General features: G+C 41.4%; 1 non-coding gene across 1 annotated transcript; it reads right to left on the bottom strand.

The window, feature by feature from the left end:
• Nucleotides 1-3,153: 3,153 nt before the first annotated feature.
• On the bottom strand, nt 3,154-3,260 carry LOC112760231 (small nucleolar RNA R71). The gene has a single exon (XR_003180681.1). It is a non-coding gene; the product is annotated as a small nucleolar RNA R71 (small nucleolar RNA).
• Between the last annotated feature and the right edge of the window lie 4,943 nt (nt 3,261-8,203).

Here is an 8,203-nt window from a genome sequence, read left to right as displayed (position 1 = left end):
AAGGTGGCCACTGTCATTAGTCACCAACGTTGGTGCACCAACATTCTCGTGTTGTGTGTACGTATCATGCTTTGTGTGTGCGCACACTTGCAAATTTTCCTTTTGTGTGTGCACACAAGGCCTTATGCGTACGCACACTAGCTATTTTTCCAACTCCAACTTGAGAATTTATCGAAGACGTTGGTATGCTAATGTGAAGTAACGTTGGCACACCAACGTTGGCACCATACTCTGCTAGTAACGTTGGTGAGCCAATGGTAGCACGAATTACCACACCTTCGTACTAGTGTACCAGCAAGTGTACTGGGTCGTCCAAGTAATACATGAGCGAGTCAGGGTCGATCCCACGAGGATTTTGTTTTTCAGCAAGCGATGGTTATCTTGCAGGTCTTAGTCAGGCAGATCAGAAGGTTGTTGATTTGAAGTTGCAATAGCAATTAGAACTCAGAAGTTGTGTAAACTGTGAAAAGAGCGATAGGAATATAGTTGAGGATTGGAGTTGCTTTGTCTTTCTGAATTAACTCTAGTATTACTGCTTCCTTTGCTTGTGAGTGATTTCTTCAATGGCAGGCTGTATGTAATTGACACTGTGATGAATCCATATTTGATGATGATTTTTGGTTGAAATTGAATGGATTTCATCATATAAACTTGCAGTTATTCCACTAAATATCATGCGTTCAAACTTTCCTCCTAATTTGTGCTTGATTATGAAAACATGCTCTTTTGTGCCTAATTTGATTAATTTTATTCCATTTACCTTCCATTCGATGCCTTGATATTATTTGTGAGTGATTTCAGAGGTATAAGGCAGGAATGGCTTGGGGAAAATGGAAGAAGAGCATTCAAAGTGGGAGAAGCATGAAGAATCAAAGGAGAAGAGCTCAGCCTAGTGTGCGTACGCACAGACCTATGTGCGTACGCACAGCCATCAATTCAAAGCCACGCATGCGCGTGAGCCGCAGCATGTGCGTCGTGCATTCAATTCAAGCATCACCTAGTGTGCGTGCGCACAACCTCCTGTGTGTACGCACGGGTCGAGATTTTTCGCAGAGTATGCGGACGCACACGTCTGTGCGTCCGCACAGGTGGACGCACATGCATTCATTAAAATCTCATGTGACTCACAATTTTGGTGGTTTGGAGGCCCATTTCTGAAGCCATTTAGCTCTTAAGGAAGGGAAATGAAGACCATACCATAGCATAACATTAGTGTAGCTTAGGAGTAGTGGTAGATAGCTTTTAGTGTAGTTTTTCTTTAAGTTTTTCATCATCTTCTCTACTAGGGTTTATACTAGGATTTTTACATTCAAGTGCCATTTCCATTTTGATCTTGGATTTTGCTAATTCCCATTGTAAGTATCTCTTTGTTACTACTCTTTATAGTTACATTATTCTTACTCTTTCTTATAATTCAAGTTATAGTTCAATTTCACTTCTCTTTTGTAATTTCTATTTTTTGTTGATGAATTTGATCTTTGATGATTGTTAGATGCTTTCTTGAGTCTTTACTGTTGATTGAGATTATTTGTTGCTTTTGGTTACAAGCTTTTTCTCATTTTTCCCATGTTTAAGGTTTTTGCCCACCAAGTGTTTGACAAAATGTCAAGTATGATTTCGGGCTAGTTTTCTATCTCTTGGCTTGGAGAAAGTGAGCAATTGGGTTCCTAGAGTTGGAATGTCCAATATTTAGTATCAATTTTCGATTGTTAATTGTTCTTGTTCCCACTAACGCTATGTTGTTGCTAAGGCAATTAGCAAGCAATTTAGGATTTGTGGGTTGAGAACACTTATGCTCATTTAACTTACTCTCCGATGTGAGGGTTGATCAAGTGAGATTAATCCATTTTAGTTGTCATAGTTGTGGTTCTAACAAGGAAAGGACCCTTAGCTCACTCCAAGCCAAGACACCTTTTATGCTTCAATTTCTTCATACACATTTACATTAGTTCCTTTTATATCTTACTTGTCTATATTGCATAGTTACTTCGTTAATTCCTTTATTAGTTCATTTATTACAATTTTTCATGTTCTTTTATTGCTTTATATGTTAATCTCTTTATTGAAAACCCCATGATCCTCACAACTAAGATTACACACTCATTGGTCTCAAGTCTCCTTGGGAGATGACACGGGAATTAAAACTCCCAGAATTGAATTGGTTTTGAATTGTGACATATCCTTTGGATTAAACATTTGATTTGGGGATTAATCGTTGGTCTAGGCTATACTTTCAACGATAAAATTCTAATTTGTGAAAACCTAGATCAACGGTGTAATCTAGCCAACATCAAATTTGGTGCTGTTGCTGGGGATTCACTTTAAGTGCAATGAGTGCTAAAATTTTAGTTGTTGTGAATATGTGAATAGTGTGAATACTTAGTTTTTGTTTGCTACTTGGCTCTAATTTTGTAGATATTGTTTCTATCTAGCTAGTCTTGGTAATTGTTAATTGTTAGGTTGGTTTATGTTTATTTGGCCATTCTAGTTTTGCTTTTCATAATTGCATGCTTCTATTGCTTCCTCAGTTGAATGACACGGTCGCTTCCAGACCCGAGCTTGGCCCCTTTTGATCTAAAAATAGAAAGAACTTTAACTCATATTAGGCAAGCTCGGCGCCGGCTAGCATTTGTGAATAGTGAATCGGGCTTGCTTGAAGAGCACACCAATTCACTATCACCATCAATCCCTAACCATCATTCATCAATCAACGAGGAAACCTTATATTCATCTGTGGGGAGTGCTAAAATCTCTCTGAGTGACTCAGGTGGCGACACCATGGCGGATCCACCTCATAGAATCACCTTAATGGAAGCCAGAGCTCCTGAAATTAACTTACAACCGATACAAATCCGGTATCTGGCTTTGGATCCAAATTTTGAGCTTAAAATCGGCACAATCAACTTGCTCCCTAAGTACAATGGACTACCCAGAGAAGACCCTCTTAAGCATCTTAAGGATTTTCAAGTTGCATGCTCCACTGTGAGAAGACATGGTGCAGATAAAGTAGCAGTTTTGGTGTTCGCTTTCCCTTTCTCTTTGGAGGGAAAAGTGAAAGAATGGTTTTATACTCAACCGGGAGATGTGATTTCCAATTGGGACTTGTTACGAAAGGAATTTCTGGAAAAGTTCTATCCACCACAAAAGACAGACAAACTGCGAAAGGAAATCTCTTGCATTAAGCAACGAGATGGGGAGACTCTTTATGAGTACTGGGAGAGATTCAAGGAGTTGTTGGAAGCTTGTCCCTACCACCGTATTGATGAGTTGGTACTTATTAGCTATTTTTGTCAAGGGATCAACCCCTAAGATAAGCTTCTCCTAGATGCCTCTTGTTCCGAGGGTTACCTGAAACTGTAGGTCGATCTCGGATGAGATTTTCTGTACTGGTCGGAGATGATGTGTCCGGCTGGCTGGTAACGGCCGGAGCTATTGTGTCCGACTTGTTGGACTGGCTGCACTTCTGATCCTTGGTCACCAGAGGGTGGGGGGTACCTGCAAGAGACTCCGATGCTTAAGTTAGCACGGGTATTAAGCAGGTTTATTGTAGAATCAGAGTATGAGTTATACCTGGGTGCTCCAGTGTATTTATAGTAGTGTGGGCTGACCTTTCTGATAAGATAAGTTAGTTATCTTATCTTATTTTTGGTGAAGTCAGCTTATCTTAAAGGGAACCGCCTTTATCTCTATAGGCTTGGATTGCCTTTGGATTTGGGTCGTGTTCCTCTATTTGGGCCCTTTACTGGGCTTTCCTGTTGATTTGGCCAATCTCTTTAAGAAGATATTGGGTAGTCGAAACTGAAGAGGTCGGTCGCCATGTCGCTAAACATCCCGGGTCGGACAGCTCGACCCAGGGTATGAACAGTGCCCCTGCTTGAGCTCGGTCTTCTGCTTTTAGGTCGAGTTTTTTAACTTCGAACTTTTTATACCGAAGCCGAACTCGAGCACTTTTGTCGATTCCTTTCTTTGTAGAGCTTTTTGAATGTAGAACGTTTTTCCTCTAAAAACGGGCGCTTTTGTATTAGCTCTTCGTTCTAGGGAACGTGCGAGGGTTTAATACCTTCATTAATTGGTATTAATTGCCCCATTTCTCTTGGCTTTATTTTGAATTTTGCTTCCTCAAAAAAATGGTTTCTCTTCTTCCTTTTTCTTTGTAACTCCTTCGTTCTCTCTATCTTTGTCTTTTCTTGCGTTGCGGTGCCTTCCAGTGGTCCAGCGATTCCTTCCTTTCTACTTCTTTCAGAACTTCTCATTTCTCCAGATTAGTTCCATTTTGCAATTACTTTTCTCTTTCGTTGCTTTGGCTTTGGTTTTGTGGTGAAGTATTTGGTTGGAGAAAGTTTGGATCTTTCTGTTTTTGTTGCGCCTAATTGCTGTTGTATTGTGTGTTCTGGGAGTTTCTTCGTCTTTTGTATGAACTTTTTCTCTTTTCCTGTTGCTTGATGCTTTTAGCACTTTTGCATGTTATCACCGTTTCTGCTTATGCTTTTCGATGATGGTTTTTGTTTGATTCTGAAAAAGGTTGTGTCTTTGATGATTTTCTGCTTGGCATTTTTGATGTCGACGATGCTTTTTGTTGATAGACTGTAGAAAGATAGTGGCTTAGATGACTTTTGTGTTTTTACTTCCCTTTTTCAAAATGTTTGTCTACTTAAAATCTTCTTTTCTTGTTTGAGTCTTCGGGTTTTTCTTTTCTGTCTGTATCATATTAGTCGAGTTGCTTTGCCCTTCCTCCGAGATGTTTTTTAGTGATCCAATCTTCTTTTCTTTTTGTAGGATTAGTTGGCCTCATGTCTTCCCGCAATAACGTTGTAGAGATGTCTTCTAAAGTTTCCGAGGGAATGTCCGATTGGCTGGACTCCCTTGTCCTAATGTGTGTCTCTGTCGTGGACGCTGAATTTTGTGTAGAGCTGAAAAAACGTCATAGGATTTGTGATAACAGTGCTTGGGAGAGGGATTATGAGCTTGTAGCTCCTGGACTCTGATGAGAGGGCTTGTTTTCCTACTTCGGTCGAGGGGGAGCGTCCCTTCTTCTATGCCTATGAATATTTCTTCAGCCAGTTGGACATTATTTTTCCTTTTACTGCCTTTGAAACCGACTTGTTGTGGTCATGTAACATTGCTCCATCCTAGCTTCATCCGAATTCCTGGGGTTTTATCAAGATATTTCAACTGCTTTGCCAAGAGTTAGGCATAACACCTTCTCAAAATTTTTTCCTCTATCCTTTTGTCTCGGCCAAGCCCGGAGGTTCTTCCTAAAAGAAAGCTTCCTGGGTTTCTTTCAGATCGGCCCAGGGGCATAAAGTTTTTGCCATGTATGATGAGTCTTTTAAAGATTTTAAGAATTATTTCTTCCGAGTCCGTGCTGTTGAGGGGGTCCGCCCCTTTTTTCTTGATGAGAATGACGAGCCTGCTTTTCCTCCAGAGTGGCAAAAGAATGTGAGAGTGCCTCGTTATACATGGGAGATGCTTAATGAGGTTGAGCGGGCTTTTGTAGTTGTTCTTGAAGATTTGTGGGGGGAACCACCCCATCTGGATACAAAAAGATTTTTGAGTGATCCATCTTTGGTTCGAACTGCTTTGGGTACTGTCTGACTTGTTTCTTATACTTGTTTCTTAGTTTTGCTTCTCCTAGGTTGTGACTCATCCTTATGGTTGATTCTGTATTTTCAGAGATGTTGAAAACAATGATTCCATGAAGGCCTACAAGAAGGCGAAGAAGGCTGCTGCTGCTCAAAACATGTCGGCCAAGGCGGCCGTAGAGGGATATTCTCAAGTTCCAGTGAAGCCGCCTGTGCCGAGTTCTCCTGGGCCTAGGAAGGTGATCCCCACTCCTCGAGTTTGTCTGACTGATCCTCCACAGACTTCTGCCACTACTTCTGGTGCTCCTCCCAACAAGAAACAAAAAACAATTGAGCCTTTCAACATTGACTCTCCTCATTTTAATGCAATCGAGTTCGTAGATCAGCAAATCGGTCCCTACGGTGCCCTCGCCATGGATGATGTATCAATCCTTCGCCATCTGGATTTTATGACCCGAAACAGTGTTAAAATGGCATATATGGGGGCTGCCCTATACCGAACTGCTCAGAATCTTCCTCTCCATGCCACCAAAGAATTTATGTAGGAGGCTTAAACAGGAGTTCAACCGGATGAAGGGCCTGAAGGAAGAGCTTGAGGTAAAGGTAGCCAAGTTGGAGAAGGATCTGGAGAACGAAAAGGCGAGTTCCCTTGCTCTGGCGGCTTCTGTACGGTTGGCCGAGGACTCGGCATTGAGGCATAAGGACAGTTATGTTACATCTTATCGGGAGGTGGTGCGTCTGAGGGAGGAGCTGGAGTCTGTCCGAGTAGACTATTCCGAGCTTCAAGGTCACCTCGTCGGCAGCGTGAACACTGCCTATGATAATCTAAAAGAGCAAGTTCAAGTTCTTGCTCCTGAGGTTGACCTTACTCTCTTTAGCTTGGACAATGTTGTGAGGGATGGTAAGATTGTCCCTGACGACCAAGATGATGAGGATACTGATCCTCCCCCTGTGCTTTCTGCCAAGGTGCCCGCTTCTACGATTCCTCCGGTTGAGGTTGATCATTCTATTTCTGATCCAGACTGTCAGATCTTGAACTAGGATGATGGTACCATGGATGCTGTGCCTCTCCAGGCTCACCCTCCTTCACCCCAGACTGATGCTGCTAAAAAGTCTTCTAATCTTTAGCTGAGTTTTCTTTGGATATTTGCGTAGATGGCCCGGCTTGTGGGCTTCAAAACTCTTTATTTTGTATTGTTGAATATTTTGCTGATTGCTGGTACTCCTTTTGGTTGCTTGTTTAGCAACCTTTGTTTTAAAAAACAAGTAGCTTTCAAGCTTTTGGGCTTGACCCTAAAGCTTTATAATATTGTATTCTATAGCATGCTTGTTTGCACTAGTCTTGGCACCTTTCCGGGTTTTAGAATACTAGAGCCTTGCTGCTCAGCCTCTTTGAACTGCTTTGTATTTGGAGGTTGTAGATTCGTGGATCCAATTCGTATTTTCTTGCTCTTACTTGTATTTTATCCATAACCGATTTCTTTGCGTCGTCCTTTGTCAAGTTATTTTTGTAGTGGACCGGCTTTGTCATGTCGATCTCTTCTAAGTTATTTCGTAATCCTCTTTCTTGGACCTTTGTTAGGTCTCTTTCAGGGACTACTTTTATAACTTTTCGTAGGAGGTCGACTTCTTTACGTCGTCCTCTTTCTAAGTTATAGCAATTCCTCTTTTATAGGGTTGGCCAGACCTCTTTCCAGGGATTTGTTGATAACTTGGATTGACTTGGTCTGGCTTCTCAACGTCGGCCAGTCTTTAAGTTATTATATATTAATCCATAAGACCTCGTCAGGTTCTTTTTTTTGGATCACTTTTGATAACTTCTTGCATTATTCTGTGTTCATCTTTGCCAATTTGTAGAAGGTGGTTTCTGTCTTTCTTTGGTCGACCTTTAGATGAATCGCATTTTCATCTTTATTGGTCTTTTACCGTGATCGTGCAGTGAATCTGTTTTTCACTTTCTGCTGATCTGTTGCTTTATAATCGGACGATGAATGCTCCAGATTAATGCGTCTTGAGAATTTGTAGAATATCTAAAATATTTTTTATTCAAAAGAAAGTGAAAATATATACATGTTGGAGTTTTTCGTTCTTTTAAGTCGGATAATATCTGGATCTCAACTTGGTGCCTCATTAAAAAACCTTTTCAGGAAAAAGAGTGCATCCTATGATGAGATCTTTTACCTTTTCTAGCTATAGTACCTTCTTATGTTGCAGGCGTGCCACGATCTGGGAAGCTCTTGTCCCAAGTACTTCTATGACTCGGTAGGGTCCTTTCCAGTTTGCTACCAACTTTCCTTCTCCGGGTCGAGTTGTTCCAATATCATTTCGGATTAGGATGAGATCATTCTCCGCGAAACCTCTTGGCACTACCTTTTGATTATATCTTGAAGCCATTCGGCGCTTTAGCTCTTCTTCCCTGATCCGAGCTCTTTCTTGGATTTCCGGAAGGAAGTCGAGTTCTTCTCTTTGAAGTTGAGAGTTGGCTTCTTCATTGTAGTGGACAACTCTAGGCGACCTTTCCTTGAACTGTACTGGGATTATTGCCTCAACGCCGTACGCTAATCAGAACGGTGATTCGTTTGTGGTGGAATGTGGCGTAGTTCGATATGCTCATAGGACCT

The sequence above is a fragment of the Arachis hypogaea genome, chromosome 16, assembly GCF_003086295.3.
Source record: "Arachis hypogaea cultivar Tifrunner chromosome 16, arahy.Tifrunner.gnm2.J5K5, whole genome shotgun sequence".
Classification (NCBI taxonomy): domain Eukaryota; kingdom Viridiplantae; phylum Streptophyta; class Magnoliopsida; order Fabales; family Fabaceae; genus Arachis; species Arachis hypogaea.
The sequence above is the reverse complement of the archived record's forward strand: the minus strand, read 5'-3'. Positions and strand labels throughout refer to the sequence as shown.